The sequence below is a fragment of the Schistocerca serialis genome, chromosome 2 (assembly GCF_023864345.2).
Source record: "Schistocerca serialis cubense isolate TAMUIC-IGC-003099 chromosome 2, iqSchSeri2.2, whole genome shotgun sequence".
Taxonomy (NCBI): domain Eukaryota; kingdom Metazoa; phylum Arthropoda; class Insecta; order Orthoptera; family Acrididae; genus Schistocerca; species Schistocerca serialis.
Window position 1 is genome coordinate 975,456,369 of NC_064639.1, and position 24,854 is coordinate 975,481,222.

Consider the following 24,854-nt stretch of genomic DNA (forward strand, 5'->3'; position numbering starts at 1 on the left):
CCTTCATCTTGTTGAAGCTCACATCCACACCTCTGTCCATATCAAACCCACAAACAAACAACAGTACCTTCACTTTGATAGCTGCCATCCTTTCCACATCAAACGCTCCCTTCCCTACAGCCTAGGTATTCGTGGCAAACGTATCTGCTCCAGTAACGAATCCCTCAACAACTACACCAATAACCTGACCAGTGCTTTCCTCTCCCGCAACTATCCTGCAGACCTTGTCCACAAACAGATTTCCCGAGCAATACATTCCTCCCCGTCCAACAACAATGTTCCTACCCCCAGACCACACAGAAGCATCCCCCTTGTCACCCAATATTATACTGGCCTCGAAAACATCAACAAATTACTCCGCCAGGGATATGACTTTCTCAAGTCAACCCCTGAAATGAGATCATCCCTTGACAAAATTCTCCCCACACCACCCAGAGTTGCCTTTCGTCGCCCCCCTAACCTCCGTAACATCCTTGTTAAACCCTACAATATTCCCAGACTACCTTCTCTACCCAGCGGTTCCTACCCCTGTAACCGACCCCGCTGCAAAACCTGCCCCATGCATCCCCCCACAACCACCTACTCCAGCCCCGCTACTGGTAAAACATACACAATTCAAGGCAGGGCTACGTGTGAAAATACACATGTCATTTATCAACTGACATGCCTGCACTGCACAGCCTTTTACATCGGCATGACAACAACCAAACTGGCTGAGCGCATGAACGGACACAGACGAACTGTCCGCCTAGGAGATGCCCAATACCCAGTAGCGGAGCATGCCCTCCAGCATAATTCTAGGGACCTAGGAACCTGCTACACCGTATGTGCCATTTGGCGTCTCCCACCCAACACCAGTCCCTCTGAACTGCGGAGATGGGAACTTGCACTCCAACACATCCTTTCATCCCGCCATCCCCCTGGACTGAACCTACGTTAAACAACCTCACTCCCATTCACTCTTCAGTCTTCTCCTCTTTCCCTTTCCTCTTTAGCCATTCACTCATCTTTTCATCCTACATAGTTGTGTTTATCTTTATACTATATACCTCTTTACTTCTGTATGCACCCTCTTTGGTTTGAAGCTGGCACAGTACTTACAGTAGAATATCTCTGGCTTCCCTCTGACAACCATGCCTCCATCCTTGCTACCCTCCCTGTTTACCTTTCCCTGTTGCTTCATAACCTGGGTTGTGAGTAACTGAATCCACTTTCCCTTCTTCCCTTTTTTCCCCTCTCTCCTCCCTGATGAAAGAACAAAGTTCCGAAAGCTAGGAATGTAAATTTTCAGTTCTGTTTTATGTGTATCTATCGGCTGTACTGAGCTGAGGTAAGTACTGGCCAGCCCCTCTATCTCTTTGTTAGTAAAAGTAACAGGATATGCTGATGAACATGGAAACTGAGCAGCTGAACAGCATTTCGGCCTTCACCTACAGGAAAAAAAAACATTCGCGATTGGAGGGCTAGTAAAGACGAACTGAAAAAAAATATGAGGAAGACTAGGTGTGCAAATAGAAGACTGAACTCGAAATGGCCGATATTAGAAGATGAAAATTTTCAGGGATTTCAATGGTCAGTTCGGTTTTATAAACTTAGATTTTTTTTAGTGTGGCTTTGTAGTCTAAAAATAAAAATGGTAAAAAAATTTAAATTGCTTAAATATGAAGGTGCGTCTTATAGTCCGCTGCGTTTTATAGTCTGTAAAATACAGTAAGTAAATAAACAATAGGGTAAAAATGGTTTGGCGTTCATTTCGTAAATTAAAAGCTGTATTCAAAAACAAATTCCCAATGTGCTTAAACGGAAAGCACACGCCATACAACACCGCGTAGTGCGAAGCAGAGGGAATTTAGCGTGGATCGCATATTAGAGTATGTAACGAGGGAAAAAGGACTGCGTAAATGTCTATGTGGGTGCAGCAATTATTACTCTAGCCATCTCTTCACGGCCTCCATTAGGAAGTCGTGGTCTTATGGCTAGCGTCGCTGGAATCTTACTACGGATTTTCCCCTTCCCGGACTCTGTGTGTGTGTGTGTGTGTGTGTGTTCTCGTCATCACTTCACATCATGGCTGCACAAATCGCGGAAATGCCGTCAAATAAAAAGCCCAGTATCAGCCGACCGAACTCCCTAGAAAGGGACTTCCGGCCAACAACGACTTATATGACATATGCGCATCTCACCTTTTAGGGTTCCGTATCTCATTTGAGACCACCCGTGGTCTAGGGGTAGCGTTTTTGATTCATAATCAAAACGTCTCCGGTCCCAGGTTCATAAATAATCAGCATTGGCGGCCGAAGACTTCCGGCATAAGAAGTCAGCCTCATTCTGCCAACGGCCTTGTCAAAGAGGGCGGAGGAGCGGATAGAGGTTCAGGGCACTCTCTTGTCCTAGGGGTGGGAAATTGCCCCTAAAGGCGGAAGAATCAGCAATGATCAACGACATGAGGATGCAGAAGGCAATGGAAACCACTGCATTAAACACACGTAACGTGTAGCCACAGGACATGTGGCCTGTAATTGAAGAAGTGTCATGAAGATCTCTCCATTGGTAAAAGATTCCGGAATAGTCTCCCATTCGGATCTCCGGGAGGGGACTGCCAAGGGGGAGGTTACCATGAGAAAAAGATTGAATAATCAACGAAAGGATAACGTTCTACGAGTCGGGGCGTGGAATGTCAGAAGCTTGAACGTGGTAGGGAAACTAGAACATCTGAAAAGGGAAATGCAAAGGCTCAATCTAGATATAGTAGGGGTCAGTGAAGTGAAGTGGAAGGAAGACAAGGATTTCTGGTCAGATGAGTATCGGGTAATATCATCAGCAGCAGAAAATGGTATAACAGGTGTAGGATTCGTTATGAATAGGAAGGTAGGGCAGAGGGTGTGTTACTGTGAACAGTTCAGTGACCGGGTTGTTCTAATCAGAATCGACAGCAGACCAACACCGACAACGATAGTTCAGGTATACATGCCGACGTCGCAAGCTGAAGATGAACAGATAGAGAAAGTGAATGAGGATATTGAAAGGGTAATGCAGCATGTAAAGGGGGACGAAAATCTAATAGTCATGGGCGACTGGAATGCAGTTGTAAGGGAAGGAGTAGAAGAAAAGGTTACAGGAGAATATGGGCTTGGGACAAGGAATGAAAGAGGAGAAAGACTAATTGAGTTCTGTAACAAGTTTCAGCTAGTAATAACGAATACCCTGTTCAAGAATCACAAGAGGAGGAGGTATACTTGGAAAAGGCCGGGAGATACGCGAAGATTTCAATTAGATTACATCATGGTCAGACAGAGATTCCGAAATCAGATACTGGACTGTAACGCGTACCAAGGAGCAGGTATAGACTCAGATCACAATATAGTAGTGATGAAGAGTAGGCTGAAGTTCAAGACATTAGTCAGGAAGAATCAATACGCAAAGAAGTGGGATACGGAAGTACTAAGGAATGACGAGATACGTTTGAAGTTCTCTAACGCTGTAGATACAGCAATAAGGAATAGCGCAGTAGGCAGTACAGTTGAAGAGGAATGGACATCTCTAGAAAGGGCCATCACAGAAGTTGGGAAGGAAAACATAGGTACAAAGAAGGTAGCTGCGAAGAAACCATGGGTAACAGAAGAAATACTTCAGTTGATTGATGAAAGGAGGAAGTACAAACATGTTCCGGGAAAATCAGGAATACAGAAATACAAGTCGCTGAGGAATGAAATAAATAGGAAGTGCAGGGAAGCTAAGTCGAAATGGCTGCAGGAAAAATGTGAAGGCATCGAAAAAGATATGATTGTCGGAAGGACAGACTCAGCATACAGGAAAGTCAAAACAACCTTTGGTGACATTAAAAGCAACGGTGGTAACATTAAGAGTGCAACGGGAATTCCACTGTTAAATGCAGAGGAGAGAGCAGATAGGTGGAAAGAATACATTAAAAGCCTCTATGAGGGTGAAGATTTGTCTGATGTGATAGAAGAAGAAACAGGAGTCGATTTAGAAGAGATAGAGGATCCAGTATTAGAATCGGAATTTAAAAGAGCTTTGGAGGACTTACGGTCAAATAAGGCAGAAGGGATGGATAACATTCCATCAGAATTTCTAAAATCATTGGGGGAAGTGGCAACAAAACGACTATTCACGTTGGTGTGTAGAATATATGAGTCTGGCGACATACCATCTGACTTTCGGAAAAGCATCATCCACACAATTTCGAAGACGGCAAGAGCTGACAAGTGCGAGAATTATCGCACAATCAGCTTAACAGCTCATGCATCGAAGCTGCTTACAAGAATAATATACAGAAGAATGGAAAAGAAAATTGAGAATGCGCTAGGTGACGATCAGTTTGGCTTTAGGAAAAGTAAAGGGACGAGAGAGGCAATTCTGACGTTACGGCTAGTAATGGAAGCAAGGCTGAAGAAGAATCAAGACACTTTCATAGGATTTGTCGACCTGGAAAAAGCGTTCGACAATATAAAATGGTGCAAGCTGTTCGAGATTCTGAAAAAAGTAGGGGTAAGCTATAGGGAGAGACGGGTCATATACAATATGTACAACAACCAAGAGGGAATAATAAGAGTGGACGATCAAGAACGAAGCGCTCGTATTAAGAAGGTTGTAAGACAAGGCTGTAGCCTTTCGCCCCTACTCTTCAATCTGTACATCGAGGAAGCAATGATGGAAATAAAAGAAAGGTTCAGGAGCGGAATTAAAATACAAGGTGAAAGGATATCAATGATACGATTCGCTGATGACATTGCTATCCTGAGTGAAAGTGAAGAAGAATTAAATGATCTGCTGAACGGAATGAACAGTCTAATGAGTACACAGTATGGTTTGAGAGTAAATCGGAGAAAGACGAAGGTAATGAGAAGTAGTAGAAATGAGAACAGCGAGAAACTTAACATCAGGATTGATGGTGACGAAGTCAATGAAGTTAAGGAATTTTGCTACCTAGGCAGTAAAATAACCAATGACGAACGGAGGAAGGAGGACATCAAAAGCAGACTCGCTATGGCAAAAAAGGCATTTCTGGCCAAGAGAAGTCTACTAATATCAAATACCGGCTTTAATTTGAGGAAGAAATTTCTGAGGATGTACGTCTGGAGTACAGCATTGTATGGTAGTGAAACATGGACTGTGGGAAAACCGGAACAGAAGAGAATCGAAGCATTTGAGATGTGGTGCTATAGACGAATGTTGAAAATTAGGTGGACTGATAAGGTAAGGAATGAGGAGGTTCTATGCAGAATCGGAGAGGAAAGGAATATGTGGAAAACACTGATAAGGAGAAGGGACAGGATGATAGGACATCTGCTAAGACATGAGGGAATGACTTCCATGGTACTAGAGGGAGCTGTAGAGGGCAAAAACTGTAGAGGAGGACAGAGATTGGAATACGTCAAGCAAATAATTGAGGACGTAGGTTGCAAGTGCTACTCTGAGATGAAGAGGTTAGCACAGGAAAGGAATTCGTGGCGGGCCGCATCAAACCAGTCAGTAGACTGATGACAAAAAAAAAAAAAAAAAAAAAAAAAAAAAAAAAAAAAAAAAAAAAAAAAAAAAAATCTCATTTGATCAAAGCAGCTCCTTATAGGATCGTTTAAAATGAGTGTAAAGAGTCTCGACCGCAAGAAACCTTTATTTTTGTGGTTACCGGTACCCACAAACTCACTCATTAAAACATAACAGAGTACTTCCCTTTGACGTGGAGTCACGAAAGAAAGGTTTCACATTCCAAGTAAAGAAAGAAAGTCAGAAAATTGTTAATTTGTAATTATATTACACGGCAAACGTTTCTTTTGTCATTTGTTATCCGACCTCAAATATCCTCAAAAGTCTTGGAATCCGTGGGACGGATATCTTGCCAGTATCAGTATCGATAACAGGCAAAACTTGTGGAGATCTTCGATTCTGCAATGGATGAACTGTCTGTACACATAACTAAGCTTATACGGAATCCTCAGTGCGCCATCTCTACTCGCATCTTACCACTTTGTAATTATTATTTTTTTCACGACCTCTACGGGAGTAGTACGTAGGGGGCTGAAGATTTATGTTACTAAACAGCTAAGCCTGTTCCTGGTTGTTGGTTTATGTTCATGGTGTATAATCCCAAATGCAGATTGACTATCCAATAGCTTTCAAAGCCGGCCAGTGTGGCCGAGCGGTTCTAGGCGCGTCAGTCTGGAACCGCGCGATCGCTACGGCCGCAGATTCGAATCCTGCCTCAGGTTCGAATCCTGCCTCGGGCATGGATGTGTGTGATGTCCTTAAGTTAGTTAGGTTTAAGTAGTTCTAAGTTCTAGGGGACTGATGACTTCAGATGTTAAGTCCCATAGTGCTCAAAGCCATTTGAACCATTTTTGGTTCAGGATACAATCAAAACACTGGGCTGGGGAGCTGCTACCCCACACGCCGTATTCACCAGACTTGGCCCCTTCCGACTACCATTTGTTTTCATCAATGGGACACGCATTGGCTGAGGAACACTTAGATTCCTACTAAGAAGTCGAAAATTGGGTGTCTGATTGGTTTGCTTCAAAAGACGAACATTTCTATTGGCGTGGTGTCCACGAATTGCCAGAAAGGTGGTCAAAATGTATAGAAAGCAGAGCCATTTGAATCTTTTATTTTTTTATTTTATTTTTTTTTGGCTTTCAAGGCAACAGGCAACAAAACTTTGATTACCGGTGTTTCATATAATTATTGTCCGAATTCAGAAACTGATAATGCTGTCATAATCCAGTCATTAAGAATTATAACCTGATTTTGAAGGATTAACACAGTGATTCAAGTATTAAAGTTAGAAACTGTGTACATGTCTTGAGGCAGAGGTAACTCACGGCGCGTTACCCGGAGTAATTCAACCGGTATTTCCAACAAACTAACTTTATTTACGGCTTCGAACACATGAGAAAGATTTTTCACGCTGACACCACCCCTCTTTCCCCACAAACGATGGAAGTTAAAAAATCTGCTAAAATTTACCAGACGCCTGGACTGCCATTCTACCTCCACTTCTGGCGAAATCAAGTAATCTGTAGATTACGAGGGAAACCCCATAAGTAGGGTCTCCTATTTTTTTATAAGTACATAGACCTGTTTATTTCTACAATGGTTTACATCAGTTTACAGCTTGGACATTTAGCTGTTTGTCGACATAATCACCATTTCTGTCGATGCATTTTTGTAGACGCTGTGGCAGTTTTTGTTTGCCCATGTCATACCAGCTCGCTGCCATGCTGTTCAGAAAGTTATGAATCTCTTCTTTCAACTCGTCGTCGGAGCTGAATCGCTGGGACCACAATTAACGCTGACAGGTACTTTGAGACTCTGAAAAAACTCAAACGGGCAATTCAGAACCGGAGAAGAGGAATGTTGAGCAAGGGCGTACACATTCTCCATGACAACGCTCGCCCACACATCGCTCGGCAAACCGTTGTTCCCCTGCAACAGTTTCAGTGGAATCACCCACCCACCCTATAGTCCTGACTTGGCGCCCAGTGACTATCACCGGTTCCCTAAGTTAAAAGAACATTTGGCCGGAAAGCGATTCAGCTCCAACGACGAGGTGAAAGAAGAGGTTCATAACTTTCTGAACAGCATGGCGGCGAGCTGGTATGACATGGGCATACAAAAACTGCCACAGCGTCTACAAAAATGCATCGACAGAAATTGTGATTATGTCGAAAAAGAGCTAAATGTTCAAGCTGCAAACTGATGTAAACATTGTAGAAATAAACAGGTCTATGTACTTATAAAAAATAGGAGACCTTACTTTTGTGATTACCCTCGTAATTTCGCACTCCCACGGCCTTAGTGGCCAATGATACAGGGTGTTCGGAAATTCCCGTTACAAACCTCTAGTACTTGTAGAGGGGAGTACGTACACAATATTTTGAACAGGAACCCATGTGCGGAAAGGTACCGTTTCCGTACTACGACGGTTTGAGTTCAGATGTTTAACTCATCCACTTCTGCATGGAGAACTGAATTAGGAGTAACGCAGTACCATTATTAGGTAAAAAATCAAAAGGAAGCATAACGAAACATCCATTTATCACAATAGCACATTTGTTGAATTAAGACGTAAACATTATCTGTTTACATTACTAAGAAAAAAAAAAAACGAACCCGGCCTGCTGTAAGTACAGAACAGTACCGATGCAACAACAGCGGCTCGATGTGTCGACCAGCAACGTTGTTACAGACATTGCACCTGCGAAGCATGTTCTAGTACACACTCTCCATCCCACCTGGTGTCTCTTCAGTTTGTTACGGGAATTTCCGAACACCCTGTATATGTTTAGGGGTTCCAACGGTATATTCAGATGGCAGTTATAAGAGTCGAGGGGCATGAAAGGGAAGCAGTGGTTGGGAAGGGAGCGAGACAGGGTTGTAGCCTCTGCCCGATGTTATTCAATCTGTATATTGAGCAAGCATTAAAGGAAACAAAAATTCGGAGTAGGTATTAAAGTCTATGGAGAAGAAATAAAAACGTTGAGGTTCGCCGATGACGTTGTAATTCTTTCAGAGACAGCAAAGGACTTGGAAGAGGAGTTGAACGGAATGGACAGTATCTTGAAAGGAGGATATAAGATGAACATCAGCAAAAGCAAAACGAGGATAATGGAATGTAGTCGAATTAAGTCGGGTGATGCTGAGGGAATTAGATTAGGAACGGAGACGCTTAAAGTGGCAAAGGAGTTCTGCTATTTGGGGAGCAAAATAACTGATGATGGTCGAAGTAGAGAGGATATAAAATGTAGACTGGCAATGGCAAGGAAAGCGTTTCTGAAGAAGAGAAGTTCGTTAACATCGAGTATAGTTTTAAGTGTCAGGAAGTCGTTTCTGAAAGTATTTGTATAGAGTGTAGTCATGTATGGAAGTGAAACATGGACGATAAATAGTTTGGACAAGAAAAGAATAGTAGCTTTCGAAATGTGGTGCTACAGAAGAATGCTGAAGATTAGATGGGTAGATCGCATAACTAATGAAGAGGTATTGAATAGAAATGGGGAGAAGAGGAGTTTGTGGCACAACTTGACAAGAAGAAGGGACATGATATGAGGCATCAAGGGATCACAAATTTAGCATTGGAGGGCAGCGTGGAGGGTAAAAATCGTAGAGGGAGACCAAGAAAAATGGCTCTGGGCACTATGGGACTTAACAGCTGTGGTCATCAGTCCCCTAGAACTGAGAACTACTTAAACCTAACTAACCTAAGGACATCACACACATCCGTGCCCGAGGCAGGATTCGAACCTGCGACCGTAGCAGTCGCACGGTTCCGGACTGCGCGCCTAGAACCGCGAGACCACCGCGGCCGGCGGAGACCAAGAGATGAATGCACTAAGCAGATTCAAAAGGATGTAGGTTGCAGTAAGTAATGGGAGATGAAGAAGCTTGCACAGGATAGGGTAGAATGGAGAGCTGCATCAAACCAGTCTCAGGACTGAAGACCACTACAACGGTATATTTGTTTTGGTCCATCTGTATTTGCGCCATTCTCCTTTTCGATGATGAAATTTTCGTACCGGTGTTGAACACACAAAACTGTAAGTTTGAGATAAACTTCCAGTAACTGTCAAGTTCACCAAGTATTTGCAGCAAGTGTTTCCACTAACTTTTAGCGTCTTCTGCAAGTTGACGAAGCGTGCGGAAGTTTATTTGCTGGGGGAGTTTCCACGTCAAACAGGTTGCAGAAGTGGATTCTGTAAGCGACTTGTGGAAGTTCACTTGCTAGCGGACACACGCCTTTTAAGTGAGCCGCATGCCATCAGTTGCGTGCGTCAGCGCTTATAGCTCTTCGCGCGCAAATTCTGGACACACTGTCAGTTGAACAGCTCTATTGTTTCTGCTCACTGGCCTCTGTCGCTCATTATAATACAGCACAACAAAGGTGTTCTGCGCGCGGCTCGCGATGGAAAAAACTGTGACTGTGTTCGAGGCTTGAGTTTCATTACCGCATTACCGAAGTGAGGAGTAGGCCCGTTCTGAGGGACTGTTCCTCACACTATCAGTCAAACAAATTTAAAGAAAGTCGAAGCCTGCAATGACATATGTCGTATGCAGGGTGTAAATTTTAAGTTGACAAACCAGAATAACCTGAAAAATAAGCTTCACACGAAAAAATATGTAGAATCCAAAGTTGATTATTTCCGAGGGGGACATCTGCTGGTGCTAAAATTAGCCCACCACCCCAGCCCCCGGGGGTGGGGCGGGAGGCAACTTTAAAATTTCAAATGAGGATTCCCGTTTTTTATTGCAGAATTAGATTCTACATAAAAAACTACGTACATTTCGTCTTAAACATTTGTTTTGATTCCTGGTAGTTGGCGCTGTAATTCAAGGAAATCCATGATCTCATTTTTGCGTGGAAAATGGTTACAGATAAATAAAAAATATTTATTTACTACGTAAATTTTGATTCGATAAAGCTAAAACTCTCCCTCTCTCGGCATAGGGTAGGGTTAGAGAGAGAGGAATTAGAGTTTTACAAATGTTGACCCAATTCGAATCTGCAGAAAAATTAATATTTGGGTAAACATTTGTAAAACTCTAATTCCTCTCTCTCAAACCCCACCCTATGGGGAGAGAGGGACAGTTTTAGTTTTAGCGAATGAAAATTTACGAAGTTAATAAGTGTTTTTTATTTATCCGTAACCATTTTCCACGCAAAAATGAGATCATGGATTTTCTTGAATTACAGCACCAAGGAATGCAAACCTACATTTCCAGCATTTCTAGCATTTGTAGACTTGGAGAAAGCTTTTGACAATGTTGACTGGAATACTCTCTTTCAAATTCTAAAGGTGGCAGGGGTATAATACAGGGAGCGAAAGGCTATTTACAATTTGTACAGAAACCAGATGGCAGTGATAAGAATCGAGGGGCATGAAAGGGAAGCAGTGGTTGGGAAGGGAGTGAGACAGGGTTGTAGCCTGTCCCCGATGTTATTCAATCTGTATATTGAGCAAGCATTAAAGGAAACAAAAATTCGGAGTAGGTATTAAAGTCTATGGAGAAGAAATAAAAACGCTGAGGTTCGCCGATGACGTTGTAATTCTTTCAGAGACAGCAAAGGACTTGGAAGAGGAGTTGAACGGAATGGACAGTGTCTTGAAAGGAGGATATAAGATGAACATCAGCAAAAGCAAAACGAGGATAATGGAATGTAATCGAATTAAGTCGGGTGATGCTGAGGGAATTAGATTAGGAAATGAGACACTTAAAGTAGTAAAGGAGTTTTGCTATTTGGGGAGCAAAAAACTGATGATGGTCGAAGTAGAGAGGATGTAAAATGTAGACTGGCAATGGGAAGGAAAGCGTTTCTGAAGAAGAGAAATTTGTTAACATCGGGTATAGATTTAAGTGTCAGGAAGTCGTTTCTGAAAGTATTTGTATGGAGTGTAGCCATGTATGGAAGTGAAACATGGACGATAAATAGTTTGGACAAGAAGAGAATAGAAGCTTTCGAAATGTGGTGCTACAGAAGAATGCTGAAGATTAGATGGGTAGATCACATAACTAATGAGGAGGTATTGAATAGAATTGGGGAGAAGAGGAGTTTGTGGCACAACTTGACAAGAAGAAGGGACCGGTTGGCAGGACATGTTCTGAGGCATCCAGGGATCACAAATTTAGCATTGGAGGGCTGCGTGGAGGGTAAAAATCATAGAGGGAGACCAAGAGATGAATACACTAAGCAGATTCAGAAGGATGTAGGTTGCAGTAAGTACTGAGAGATGAAGAAGCTTGCACAGGATAGAGTAGCATGGAGAGCTGCATCAAACCAGTCTCAGGACTGAAGACAACAACAACAACAAACAGCACCAAACACCAAGAATCAAAACAAATGTTTAAGACAAAATGTACGTAGTCTTTTACGTAGAATCTGATTCTGCAATAAAAAATGGAGGTTCTCATTTGAAATTTTAAAGTTGCGTCTCGTCCCAACCCCCGAGGGCGTGGGTGGCGGGCTAATTTTAACACCAACAGATGTCCCCCTCGAAAGTAATCAACTTTGGATTCTACCCATTTTTTCGTGTGAAGCTTATTTTTCGAGATATTCTGGTTTATCAACTTAAAATTTACACCCTGTATACAGTGACGTGACAAAATTCATGGGGTAACGATATGCACACAGGCAAATGGCGGTCGTATCGCGTACACAACGTATAAAAGGGCAGTGCATTGACTGAGCTGTTATTCGTACCCAGGTGATTCATGTGAAAAAGTTTCCGACGTGATTATGGCCACACGACGGTATTAACAGACTTTGAACGGGGAATGATAGTTGGAGCTAGACGAATGTGTCATTCCAGGTCCGATATCGTTACGGAATTCAATATTACGCGATCCACAATGTCAAGAGTGTGCCGAGAATACCTCTCACCACGGACAACGCAGCGGCCGACGACCTTCACTTAACGATCGAGAGTAGCAGCGTTTACGTAGAGTTGTCAGTGCTAACAGACAAGCAACACTGGATGAATTGACGGCCGAAATCGATATCGGACATACGACAAATCTTCTGAAAATTTTCGTGTCCTTGGAGATGGAAATGGCTTCGTCTCTGCGTAGAATGCTGTACGGCCTTTCACTGCCTACTTCCATGCGGGCAAGAAATTCCAGAGAGAACGTTTGTCTGGCGGGTCAGCAGGCGCAACTCCTGAAGATGAGTGATTTTGTATGGATAACAAGGCAGGATGCTTCGTAGGATTTTATGCACTGTTCTCGCAGCCATGTCCAACGTACGGACAATTCCCCGTGCACTGCGTGTTTGCACACCACCACTCGACTCATCCTGCAATGCTGTGGGCACATCTTCGACAAAAGTTGTCAACTGCTTTCCTCCCTCTGCCACACTGCACTTCGAAAAACCTGAGTTTTCGAATTTTATAATCATTTACTCCATACCCTTAACAGTCATCGGAACAAAGCTTTTTTTCACACTCTTGAGTGTCCGGAACTTCTGCAGAGCTACTACCGTCCACTCACCGCTCTTGCAAAAGAGCTTTGTCAGCAGCAGGCGATCCTTCATGGGGACAGTCATGCTGGTGGACGTCTGAGATGCAAACTGAGGAACAGCTGTGTGTCCCCCGTCTGTTGGTGTGCGTGTCAAATTTTCATTAAATTTTTTTCTTATTTTTATTCCATGTCATTTTCCTCTGCGTTAAAAATTTGCTGTTTAAATCAGTGGCTCTCTTTCTAAGCGCTTTGAAAACGAAGCTTCAATTATTGACTCCCTGTATTTCTTGAGACAGCGAAACTCAAAGCGAAAAATTACCCAGACTATATTCATCCAATATTTGCGAATGAGAGGATTTAGCGACTTCCAATAAACTTCACACAAAATGTAAAACCTTTCCGAAACTATTTCTAGCTGACTACACTGAAAAAATAATGAAAGGGAGAAAGTTTATCTCGTACTATATTTTCGCTATTCACACAGTAAAATTTAAGCATTAGGCATAACGTTTTGAGTGTCTACTTCCTTACTAGTAACTCTACCCACAATACATTTTGCAGTCAGTATGCACATGCACTGCACTTGCAAAATTATATCACAGTGTAACACATACTTCCGAAGATATGACGTAATCTGTATTGAGATGCAAAAGAAATTAGCTTTTCTTTGTTAGTACATTTAAACGCTTTTGTAATTTGCAACACACCCATAACATAAACAACAGAAATGCTATCGCAATATTTGAAAAATGTTTTATTACTAAATTGCAGATCAATAACTTGTTACTATCAAGCCTAAAATTAATTGTTTGACATTATGCACTCCGACAAAAAGGCCTTACATGAACATATAATTGGGTTATCACTTTTTTGGTTTATCAGTTGTAGTTTTGATTTTTTCATCATTATATAGGTGAATAAAACCAACATAATTATTATTTGCATCTTCATCCATAAAGTTTTTACAAGCATAACATCAAATGTTTAACACAGCAACTCATTTATAAAGAACTCAGACGTTTGAAGCTATTTTATACATGCGAGTTCGGAGTGGATAGCCGGTTTTATTGTAATCGGAGGTCTAAGCAGCATTTTATATTTTAGGATGAGCTGTTTATAATTTCGGAACAGCCTGTACTAGTCAACACTCGCAACCGTGGGTAACTGACCTTTCCGCTTGTCGTTACTTCAAGCGATGGTAAAATCTGTAACAGCGGTTACCTAAATGGTCCCATTCAGTAAGAACAAAAGAACTCCCTGGTCACTTCGACACTTTTAGTGTATACATAGTCTGCGCAGGTAATGGTCCAAAAATTTTATTTCAGATTTGTAATGGCGACCCTTACTATTAGTAAACAGCGGTCTATCCTGGTCATGAGAAAGGTGCTTACAGAAGTCGACAGTAAAAGGTAGTTTAAGTGTCACGACTAATGTTTATTATTGTATAAAACGGCGAGAGGGTGCAGGCAGGATGGAAGAGGTGGTTGTCAGTGACGATTGAAAGTCATAAAAGCAAAGAAAACGTTTACGCTTGGTGCAGTTTAGGGTTTACATTTGGAACCTCTAGTTTAGATGTACTTGTATACTATGCCAGTCGCATAGGCTATCAGAGGTGGGTAGCCAAAAGTTAAAAGATGTGAGAAAGGAACATAATCTTCGCTTTTAGAGTGTTTACTTCGACGCCTTGACAGCAATTGGCAACTCGCCGAAGTATACACTCCAAAAGCGAATTCACAGAATCCAGATATTGATGGCTACAGTATGCAAGTATCGATACATCTGATTGTCTGAACATGGAGTGGATAGAGGCCTGAAGATGACATTACTGAGATGCCGAAACTGGTTGTCATCAAAATAAAATGACTTCTCAAAACATACGGCTGTTTGGAGATTTTCCTGGGTAAATACCTGTTTATTGGTTAGCAGTTTCATATAACAGCTGTGCTGTAGGGTCCGAAAGTGAGTCTGCGATACATTTAGGCGTTTTAGAATGTTCACACTTTTACTAATGAGTATGACAGATCTGGCCTATACGACCAGATACGCTTTTTCGCCAGGGACTTGTATTTCATACCAGTCTGATGTCTTTGAAAATGCCCTAAGGCCGAAATCTAGATCGCATAACAATAAAATAAAAATTATTGCAGTCAAATGGTGGTAGCATTTGAACAGTGTTTGAAATGTTATGTGGAAATGGTGATCTAGCGGGTAGAGCACTACGTCTCCCTGAGCCTGGACATCTCGGGTTCAATTCCGGATAGGGGAGGGGATTATTCCTCTTTCCAGTCCCTCTAGAACGACCCCATGTCCACTCAACCTGCTGTCAAAATTACACTACTGGCCATTAAAATTGCTACACCAAGAAGAAATGCAGAAACGGGTATTCATTGGACAAATATATTATACTAGAACTGAACATGTGATTACATTTTCACGCAATTTGGGTGCATAGATCCTGAGAAATCAGTACCCAGAGCAACCACTTCTGGCCGTAACAACGGCCTTGATACGCCTGGGCATTGAGTCAAACAGAGCTTGGATGGCGTGTACAGGTACAGCTGCCAATGCAGCTTCAACACGATACCACAGTTCATCAAAAGTAGTGATTGGCGTATTGTGACGAGCCAGTTGCTCGGCCACCATTGACCAGACGTTTTCAATTGGTGAGAGATCTGGAGAATGTGCTGGCCAGGGCAGCAGTCGAACATTTTCTGTATCCAGAAAGGCCCGTACAGGACATGCAACATGCGGACGTGCCTTATCCTGCTGAAATGTAGGGTTTCGCAGGGATCGAATGAAGGGTAGAGCCAAGGGTCGTAACACATCCGAAATGTAACGTCCACTGTTCAAAGTGTCGTCAATGCGAACAAGAGGTAACCGAGACGTGTTACCAATGGCACCCCATACCATCAACCCAGGTGATACGCCAGTATGGCGATGACGAATACACGCTTCTAATGTGCGTCCACCGCTATGTCGCCAAACACAGATGCGACCATCATGATGCTGTAAACAGAACCTGGATTGACCCGAAAAAATGACGTTTTGCCATTCGTGTACCCAGTTCCGTCGTTGAGTACACAATCGCAGGCGCTCATGTCTGTGATGCAGCGTCAAGAGTAACCGCAGCCATGGTCTCCGAGCTGATAGTCCATGCTGCCACAAACGTCGTCGAACTGTTCGTGCAGATGGTTGTCGTCTTGCAAACGTCCCCACCTGTTGACTCAGGGATCGAGACGTGGCTGCACGATCCGTTACAGCCATGCAGTTAAGATGCCTGTCATCTCGACTGCTAGTGATACGAGGCCGTTGGGATCCAGCACGGCGTTCCATATTACCCCTCTGGACCCACCGATTCCATATTCTGCTAACAGTCGTTGGATATCGACCAACGCGAGCTGCAACGTCGCGATACGATAAACCGCAATCGCGATAGGTTACTATTCGACCTTTATCAAAGTGGAAACGTGATGGTACGCATTTCTCCTCCTTACACGATGCATCGTAACAACGTCTCACCAGGCAACGCCGGTCAACTGCTGTTTGTGTATGAGAAATCGGTTGGGAACTTTCCTCACATCAGCACGTTGTAGGTGTCGCCACCGGCGGCAACGTTGTGTGAATGCTCTGAAAAGCTAATCATTTGCATATCACAGCATCTTCTTCCTGTCCAGTAGTGTAATACCGGCGAACTTTCCCACGGGCAGAAGGCGGCCTGGTTTTGAGTTTCAGTTGCATAGTTTTCACCGAGTACACAAGTAGTTTCTTTTGGGATTTAATTAGATTTATGTTCATTATTTCAAAGTCAGCATTTCACTAAGATTTCAGGGAGAAATGATCATCACGATAAAGTAAGAGAAAACAGGGCTCCCAAAGAAAAATTTAAGTGCTCGTTTTTCCCGCTCGCCGTTCTAGAATGGAACGGTAGAGAGACAGCTTGAAGGTGGTTCATTGAACCCTCTGACTGGCACTTTATTGTGAACAGCAGAGCAATCACGTAGATGCAGATGAAGATTTAAGTTTTGTTTCAAGACACTGTTCACAAGCGCAGTACAGTCCCAAATAACAAGTAAGAGTCGATATTGTTCAGCAGTGAATACGATATGTTATGGACACGTTACACGAGGAGAGAGCTTTTGAAAAAGAGTATTCATTATTCCACATATAGATAAACTACGTAGAAAGCTTATAAAGTGTCGCCAAGTGTCAAAAAATGATTCAAATGGCTCTGAGCGCTATGGGACTCAACATCTTAGGTCACAAGTCCCCTAGAACTTAGAACTACTTAAACCTAACTAACCTAAGGACATCACACACACCCATGCCCGAGGCAGGATTCGAACCTGCGACCGCAGCAGTCCCGCGGTTCCGGACTGCAGCGCCAGAACCGCACGGCCACCGCGGCCGGCGCCAAGTATCAAAAACTATGCTTCAGGAATGAAAATTAAGTGGATACGACCTAGTCGGCCAATCCTGCAAACACCGGAGCACCAAAACCAAAGATGACAAGAGTTTCATGGAATATACTGAAGAGCTCGCCACCAAGCCCGTCGCAAGGCGACTATCTCTCTGGGAAGAAATGGTGCCACACTCCACAATGGAACTACTTGAGGAGGGATCTGCAGGATTTCAACTACCTTTTACAACTTGGAGGTCATTAAACCGGCTGCGCACTGGAGTAACTGGGTGCAAATCAAACCTATTTAAATGGGGTTACAGTGATAGCGATAGGTGTGAATGCGGAGCAATACAGGACTTGGACCACCTACTGATCTGCCCAGACATGTCTATAACATGCACTAAAGATGATATTTTGAAAGTCAATGAAAAAGCAATCTACGTTGCTAATTACTGGGAAGGGAAGATATAATTGGTGCATCCGGACACGAAAGAAGAAGAAGAAGTGGATTATTTAAAATTTGTGTTTGTTGAAAACGTTCTTTTTTTGGAGGAAAGTTATTTTGGAAATACGCTATTCAGTTGTAGGCAGAGACGCGCTAGGCCGGTAGGCGCACATACCTTGGTATCGACAGAGATCGGAGTGTTGCTCTTCCGCACCATCGCGGACCGCGTTCACTGACGGGTGTGAATCGCGGTGCGGACAGCCGGTTGTAATGAATAGGCGGGCGCATTGCGAAACCGGCGAGCAAGGAGGAAGCGGCCACTTCGCAGAACGCCCTCCACACGTGGGCCGCCGTGTCAGCTGAGGCGATACTCGCGGAGAAGGCGCGCACGTAGGCAGGAAGTCACCTCCACTGTGCACACAGCTCCGGGCGAGGTGGCGGGCTCTGAACTCTTCCGGTTTCAATGCTTACATTGAGTTAAAATATTCCAAGCTGTTTCATCTGTCCCAATATTGTTCAATTTTTACCACAGAGGCAATAGTGATTCGAAAGGCTCTCAATTTTGGTGGTCATGCGTGGTTCAAGAACCTGCCGATAGTGTTGGACCCAAAAAGCGTACTGTAATCTATTGAAAACCTAAAGTGGAACAGTAAACTGAGTATTCGAGTACTGCAATACGAGAATCATGGTTAGACATGCGCTCTCCCCCAAAACTATGGGCGGTCTTTTCGGTGCAGTACATTAACGACCTAGTAAATGGTAGCTTTGACGGTAGTATTGGTAGCATTGGTAGGAAGAGAAACATAAATAAATGTGTGTGAGAGAAATCGGGAGCCGACGACATCTCTTTGTGTTTTATTTGTTTGTTTCTTTTGCACATAATTAGAACCGCATGTCATTCGGTGTTAGTCCATGGTGTATTATATATCCTCACAAAATATTAGCCGGCTGGAGTGGCCGAGCGGTTCTAGGCGCTGCAGTCTGGAACCGCGCGACCGCTACGGTCGCAGGTTCGAATCCTGCCTCGGGCATGGACGTGTGTGATGTCCTTAGGTTAGTTAGGTTTAAGTAGTTCTAAGTTCTAGGGGACTCGTGACCTCAGAAGTTAAGTCCCATAGTGCTCAGAGCCATTTGAACCATTTTTTTGAACAAAATATTATTTGCATTTCATAGCGAACAAAAAATTAGTTGATCACTTAACTTGTGCTCTTTCATGTAACCAAAGCAATTAGTTTCGATGCAAGTACATTTTACTTGCGCAAACATAAAGAAGTCTATATTGTTGTTCTTGTTTTTTATACTCAATGAAATGTTCTCCATCATGATCAAGGGGAAGATTTCCTGTTATTATTCACAAATGTGAAAGTTGTATATGAATAACAGTAATATGTTTTATGTAAGCTATGTTTTTCTTGAAATGATAATCAAATCGACACCCTAGCTGCAAACAGGCTTTGATATACATCACTGGTGACATGTTGAAAATGTGTGCCCCGACCGGGACTCGAACGCGGGATCTCCTGCTTACATGGCAAACACCGAGACTCGAACCCGAGATCTCCTGCTTTATGGCAAACCCTCCATCCATCTGAGCCACCGAGGGCACTGAGGATAGTGCGCCTGCAGGGACTTATCCCTCGCAAGCTTTCCGCGAGACCCACATTCCCATGTCCACACCAATTCGTAGTGCGTCTAATAGATGTTTGCCCAACATACTCATTTCTCGTGGCAGATTAATCTACCAAGTCCCGTACGAGTTGGGGCATAGCGTGTGCATTCGCACAAGAAGGTCAGTGGCCAGATAGCCATATTTTAACTATACATAAAGGTAGTATCTGTTCCCGAAAGAACAGATACCATCATTTCATTCTAGAGAAGCTGCACGGTCATCAGTGGTATCTGTTCTTTCGGGAACAGATACTACCTTCATATAAACTGTGCTTTTCTTCTACTTGGATACTCTGCAAATCACATTTAAGTGCCTGGCCGAGGGTTCATCGAACCACCTTCACCATTCTGTATTATTCCAATCTCGTATAGCGCGCAGAAAAAACGAACACCCATATCTTTACGTGCGAGCTCTGCTTTCCCTTATTTTATTATGGTGATCGTTTCTCCCTTTGTAGGTCGGCGTCAACAAAATATTTTCGCATGCAGAGGAGAAAGTTGGTGATTGAAATTACGTGAGAAGATTCCGCCGCAACGAAAAAGCCTTTATTTCAATGATCGCCACCCCTTAATGATCGCCACCCCAAATCCTGTATCATTTCAGTGACACTCTCTCCCCTATTTCGCGATAATACAAAACGTGATGCCCTTCTTTGAACTTTTTCGATGTACTCCGTCAATCCTATCTGGTAAAGATTCCACACCGCGCAGCAGTATTCTAAAAAAAAACGGCAGTCTCTTTAGTAGATGTGTTACATTTTCTAAGAGTCCTGCCAATAAAATGCAGTCTTTGATTAGCCTTCAAAATGGTTCAAATGGCTCTGAGCACTGTGGGACTTAACATCTGTGATCATCAGTCCCATAGACTTAGAACTACTTAAACCTAACTAACCTAAAGACATCACTCACATCCACGCCCGAGGCAGGATTCGAACCTGCGACCGCAGCAGCAGCGCTGTTCCGGACTGAAGCGCCTAGAACCGCTCGGCCAGGTTAGCCTTCCCCACAACATTATCTATGTGTTCCCTCCAATTTAAGTTGATCGTAATTGTAATTCCTAGGTATTTAGTTGACTTTACGACCTTTAGATTTGACTGATTTATCGTGTAACCGGAGTTTAACGGATTCCTTTCAGCACTCACGTAGATGACCTCAGACTTTTCTTTATTTAGGGTCAACTGCCAATTTTCGCACCATACAGATATCTTTTCTAGCTCGTTTTCCAACTTTTTTTGATATTCTGATGACTTTACTAGTCGATAAACGATAGCCTCATCTACAAACAACTGAAGACGGCTGTTCAGATTGTCTCCCAAATCGTTTATATAGATAAGGAAGAGCTAAGGGCTATAACACTACCTTGGTGAACGCCAGAAGTCACTTCTGTTTTACTCGATGACTTTCCGTGAATTACTACGAACTATGACCTATCTGGCAGGAAATCACAAAAAAATTGTGTGTGAAATCTTATGGGACTTAACTGCTAAGGTCATCAGTCCTTAAGCTTACACAATACTTAACCTAAATTATCCTAAGGACAAACACACACACCCACGCCCGAGGGAGGACTCGAACCTACGCCAGGAAATCACAAATCCAGTCACATAACTGATACGATATTCCTTAAGCACGCAAATTCACTACAAGCCGCTTGTGTGGTACAGTGTCAAAAGCCTTCCGAAAACCCAAAAAATGTGTAATAAATGTGAAATCCCTTGTTTTCCGTTTTTTTATTTTACACCTTTTTGAGGAAATTATATTTCCTAGCGCTATGTGATAAATCTGTATTGTTTTTTGTTATAATTATTTTTACTACAACATCCCTCTGTTCCACCTCACAAATCATCAATTTGCGAATAAAACCAGAACTATATGTTGACAATTTCAATTTTTATAAAGATATTGTTTATTTTTAAATAACAGAAAAGAGGATAACTATGTAGAACAAAAATGTTGCGTGGCTCTTTATATAACCTCATTCAGTTTCTTGACGGTTCACCACCTCTGTTTTCTAGGGGAACATAAACACACTGCATACGCAAACAAAGTGATCGAAATGAGGTAACGCCTGACAGGTACGCAACACACCTAATTTACAGGTAACGCGTTTACGATCTTAGATGACCAAAGCTACCAGGAAACCTACCGTAGTCTACGCTTACTTGTGGTAGTCTACAGTCTACGGTGTTTTCGCAACTCTAATCATGCCTAAATAAACGAGTAGGTACGAGAGCCTCCTTTATACAGGCTCTGGTTCATGTAGAATTTGTCTACGGTGACGAGGTCGACCAGTCAGCGAAGGAGGCCCTGTAATGAGCGTCAATCCATACCAACCTCCGATTTCAAGTTATGGATGCGACGACTAGCCGAGGAAAAATAAGCACTGAATCTACGCCATTCAAACTGTCTAATGGCCAACACTGCGCTACGATCCGACCAACAATCGGGTGCATCCCATGGTTTCGATAATTTCAGGCAGGAGGAAGCTTATGACTATCTTGGTACGAAAACGAGAAAACTATGATTCAGCTCCTTATGTCGGATCGGCGTCAAGGATATCCCTATCAGAAAGTAGAAGGAGATGCCAACCATTTTTTTGTTGCAGTTTCTTTGAAGCACAGCAAACCCACTTCTTCCAAAACGTTGTGAAATTGAAGGTGCCCCATACTACAAGTGCTCCAGTTTTATTACGTCATGAAGATCCTCAAATAAATAAAACTTTTTTTTCTACGACATTGTACCGTGTGCATCTGTGGTTGCATAAACACTCTTAATTTCCAGATATGTGCATCCCAGTCTGTGTTGAGTTCTATTTATTTTTTATTTTCTCTTGTTAATACGTCATGTTTCCTTAGCGATGTGTGTTGTATCTGTGAGCATTGCATAATACACTGACGGAAAAAATTAATAGACCTGGAAAGACGTCGTCGATTTTGATCTGATGACGGTATATGCCACCTGGGTGATAGTGGATGTACTAATAATGGCTTCAACGTCGTCCACCAACAATAGCACAGTGGTTCAATAAATGGCTCTGAAAACTACAGGACTTAACTTCTGAGGTCATCAGTCCCCTAGAACTTAGAACTACTTAAACGTAACTAACCTAAGGACATCACACACATCCATGCGCGAGGCAGGATTCGAACCTGTGACCGTAGCGGTCGCGCGGTTCCAGACTGTAGCGCCTAGAACCGCTCTGCTACTCCTGCCGGCGATAGCACAGTGGCATAGCTACCAGAGCACCATCTGTGTCCATTCATTAACAGGGAATGCTCTCATCCAGAAGACTCAGTGTAGTGCAAACGCTTGAAGCAAGAGGCAACCATGCCACGGCGACGTACTCGTGCTCCCTACAGACAACTGAGCGAGTATGAAAGAGGAAAGTGTGGGCTTTCGAGTGGCAGGATGGTCCTTTCGGAAAATTTCCACACAAGTTGTACATGCTGCATGAGTTGTGCAACGATACTGGTACCAGTGGTCACATCCGCAGATGAGGTATCGGGTGCCCACGCACCACAGACGCCCGCCAGGATCGCCGTATTGGTAGGGCAGCAGTAGCAGATACAGTCACCACTGCACAGATAAGAGGGTTTGTAAGCCCTCACATTTCAACACGAACTACTGCGAACTGGTTATTAACAGATTTTGGGCACACACGTCTCTAACCCGTGTTTCACTCATGCCACAGCGTCAATGTGCACGGCTCGACTGGTGCCGTCAGAGGACGGAATGGTGTCCCATGGTATACAACGATGAAGTGAGATTCTGCCTGCATGCAAGTGATGGTCGTCTGCTCGTACGACATAGAACTGGCGAGCGCTGTCTCGTAGAGTGCATTAGTTCAAGACACACTGGCCCCATCCTAGATCTTATGGTCTGGGGTGCGATAAGCTACAACTCTCGTTGGTATTGGGGCAACAGGGGTATGACACGAAAGTACCGTTATCGAAGATGGAGGTGATGGCGTCATCCAACATGGCGGAGATGGCGTCACCCAAGATGGCGGCGATGACGTCACCCAAGATGGCGGCGACGACGTCATTCAAGAAGGCCGGGAGTTTGAATTTTGGCGGGAAAGTTCCACACCCCCCGCCCCCAGAAAAATGGCGGGAAGTTCAAATTCCAACATGATAATGCGTCACACCTCGTTTATCTCTACTAAGCAAAGAAAATCGTGGAAAGATAGGTGACTTGGGCTAACCTAAGTCACCCGACCGCCACTTCCTCCTATGAACTGGCGCCAAGTTTGAATTTTGGCGGGAAGACAGGTCACTTGGGGTTTCGCTGACAATCTAAGGTAATGACGCGAAAGAAAGGGCACTTGCACTAACCTCACCTCCTCCTACTAGGGATTGGTGGGAAAAAAGGACTTTTCTTTATTATTTAACCAATTTCATGCAGATGTGTTCGCCTCTGGGTTCAGATCCCAACTGGCTTAGTACACATCGCTACCAGCAAAGGGCGCTCTCATGATGTCAGGTGATGACACAAGTACCGTAATTCAAGATGACGGCACCCAGTGTGTTCACCATGAGCTCCAGAGCCCAACTGACTTAGTACATTTCGTCACCGCCAGAGGGCACTATGTGACGTCGGGTGATGTCGCAAGTACCATTATTCAAGATGGCTGCATACATTTTGTGCGCCATGTGGGATAGTACATATTGCTGCTTTTTCTCTCACGCGTCAATAACGGCGTGTGCCGCGCGTGTAGAGACCGCAGGTGCCACAGATAGTCTTCTGGAATTATGCTAGCGAATGTAACGGAACACATGTGACACCAACATCGCGCATCTAACGTATCAGTTACCTAAGTACTTAATTCCAATTCAAATTTAATGATATTCCATAAATGAATGTACGATCGTTGATACACTTTTAAACATAACAAGTTCATTTCCACTTTGCGCTAAACTTCCAGCATTTCCACCAACGTTACCTGCTGTCAACGCTGCACTTGGTTCTTGAGGTTGTTCTGCAGAAGCCGTAACGACGTCTTCTTCCCACTCTGTTTCCGCTTCAAAAAAACCGAAGTCTTCGTCAAAGGTGATAAATCTTGTGGACCTGGTTCGTCACCAGCAGCAACTTGACTTATATGTTGAAGTACGTCTTCGTCTGTACAGAAAATACTATGAATCAGATACTGTGAAAATAACAAAGAGTAAAGTATTTAATGCTGATGATTGGAAAACATTATTATGGGGAAATCAAGATGATTCAACAACATATCCTGCTGTTTTAGGACTACAACGAATTGGCCAACGTATGATGCTTGGGTTACACCTTTGAATTAACCCTGCATCCACAGAAGAATATGGGTCCATTCAATATAACAGCTTGGGCAGTCTGTAGGGGGAAAATGGCGGGAAA

General features: G+C 43.3%; 1 long non-coding RNA gene across 1 annotated transcript in view; it reads right to left on the reverse strand.

Annotated features, from left to right (window-relative positions):
• Positions 1 to 18,072, reverse strand: part of LOC126456670 (uncharacterized) — a 37,093-nt gene extending 19,021 nt beyond the window's left edge. Inside the window, exon 1 of the long non-coding RNA XR_007585372.1 lies at positions 17,989 to 18,072. This is a non-coding gene — a long non-coding RNA (uncharacterized LOC126456670). The remainder of the gene's footprint in view (positions 1 to 17,988) is intronic.
• Between the last annotated feature and the right edge of the window lie 6,782 nt (positions 18,073 to 24,854).